We start from the raw sequence: 2,500 nt of genomic DNA on the forward strand, positions 1-2,500 counted from the left end.
GTGTGTGTGTGTGTGTGTGTGTGTGTGTGTGTGTGTGCGCGTGGGTGGGTGTTTTTGTGCGCGTGAGTGTGTGTTTCTGTGTGCATGTGTGTGTGTGTGTGTGTGTGTGTGTGTGTTTGTGTGTGTGTGTGTTTGTGTGCATGCATGTGTGTGTGTGTGTGTGTCTGCTTCACACATTTCCTGGAGTCGGTACTATCAGACGGCTACATGGCAGATGTCTGCACGCCAGTGTGTGATAGGAACCACTGTTTGGAGGTGTGAGACTATTTATCAGCTGCGGGAAGGTGTATAACGTAACTCCGTGCAGTGTTAATGATAATGAGTGTTTAATTATTAGTAAAGGTTTAGTTTTAAGTGCCAAATCTCCTGCGGAAATAACAACTGTAATGAACATGATGGATGAATGGAAGATTCACTCCTTTAGAGTAGGGAAATATTGCACCTTAGCTAGCTGCTAATGGACAATAAAGCTTGTGGAATACATCAATTCACACAGCAATATTGTTTTGGACTAAACATAATAAACTATAATGATTGTATCCAACAGGATGGAACCAAACAAATTCCAATTCAATGTGTACATTTAAGTTCTTGGATAAGTAAAGCTTAAATGAAAGAATGTAATAGCATTTTATTGAAGATAATCTGGATTATACACTAACACACATCCATCACTCACTTTGCAATCACATCCTTCTGGAAGCTGAAGGAATGGGAGCAGTGCCCATCTATCAGTGTCTTTCTGTCTGTCAGTCTGTCTGTCTGTCAGCCTGCCCTGTCCTGTCCTGTCTGAGTGGGATGTCTTTGCACCATTTCACCCTGATTGCAGCAGGGGAGGGCTTGAGACCCCTTGAACTCCACCCACCCACCCTTACACCGACAGCCACCACTATCTGGCTCAGGGATGCCAACAGGTAGGCTGCGTCTGTTAGTAACCCCCCCCAGTATACTGTTCTGTGGTTTAAACATTTCCAGTTCCTGTTCCTAGGTGATCCTTTGTTGTTTTGAACCAAAACAACAACAAAGTTCCTTTGTCACACAAGCATGCAGAATGGGCCCATTTCCTCTGAAAATGTACAGTTGTTTGCACGTTAGTTTCTCCATGAGCCCATTAGAGGGACGATTTAAACACAGCACCAACTTCTCTCATTGTTAATGGTTCACATGTCATTGCCCAAAGGTATTGTGCGTAAATCGAACCACTAAGGCTGGCAGTTTTAATACCATTCTCTACCAGTTGAGCTTCACCATATAAGTGCAAGTGTGTGTGTGTGTGTGTGTGTGTGTGTGTGTGTGTGTGTGTGTGTGTGTGTGTGTGTGTGTGTGTGTGTGTGTTTCCAGTGTATCCTGCTGTGGCACCAGTCTGTCTCCTTGCCTTAGATGACATCACCAATCACAATACTGCGGAGGGGTGGGGTGTCGCGGGGTTGCCGTGACAACAGCATCCTTCCCATGAGAGGGGACTGTGTGCTTATCACTCTGAAAAGCTTTTAAAATTGAAAAGTTGGTTCTTTAGGAAACAGAGCCTGGCGGCTAAATAAGTTAACGAGACCATCTCCGCCATTTAAGACTGGTTCCCGTAAACCCTGGTCGTTAGCCCTATACTGTGTGTATCTATGTATGTGTTCATATGAGCACGTGTTAGTGTGTGTGTTTGAGTGTGTCTCCAAACACTCGGGCAAACTTAAATGTACTTTATATGTTCATCGCCGCTGTTAAGTGTTTGTGTGTCTCCACGGCGTTCCATACAGACACAGTTCTTCATGTATGTGTATGTGTTTGTGCGCGTGTGTCTATTTGAGTGTTGGTTTCAACTATATTCATAAATGTGTGTGTGTGTGTTAAGTACATTTAATAAATTGTTAAACAAAACTAGATAAGATGTATGCCCTAATTGTGCCCATGCACAACTGTGAACTTCAGAACCTGTGTGTGTGTGTGTGTGTGTGTGTGTGTGGGTGTGTGTGTGTGTGTGTGTGTGTGTGTGTGTGTGTGTGTGTGTGTGTGTGCGTGTGTGTGTGTGTGTGTGTGTGTTTGGTGGGTGTTTGTGGGCGGGAACCTATGTGTGTGTTTAAGGGTGCACATTAAAATCTTTGTGTGTGCAAGCGCGCACCAATATGCGTGTGTGTGTGTCACATCACATGTGTGGATCTCAACACAACAATCATGACCTCAGCTCTCTCTCTCTCTCTCTCTCTCTCTCTCTCTCTCTCTCTCTCTCTCTCTCTCTCTCTCCCTCTCTCAGGCCCAGCACATGCAGCTGTTCCTGCCTCATTAAAGAGTCCTTATTGTACACTGGAGCTGTGGACTGTCATGTCGGCCTGTCACAGCTGATCTCATTACCTGGCTGCTTAGGAGACTGTAGGCGACATGGAGGAAGGGAAGGGCGTCGGCCGGAGATGCTCTGCTGACAAAAGCATAGGAGGGTCCGAGTGTTGTTAAGTGAGGGGGTTGTAATGGTGGTGGCGGTGAGGGTTGTAGGCTACTTCCTGCCATCTCT

This window comes from Pollachius pollachius (genome assembly GCF_949987615.1).
Source record: "Pollachius pollachius genome assembly, chromosome: 1".
In the NCBI taxonomy this organism is placed as follows: Eukaryota; Metazoa; Chordata; class Actinopteri; order Gadiformes; family Gadidae; genus Pollachius; species Pollachius pollachius.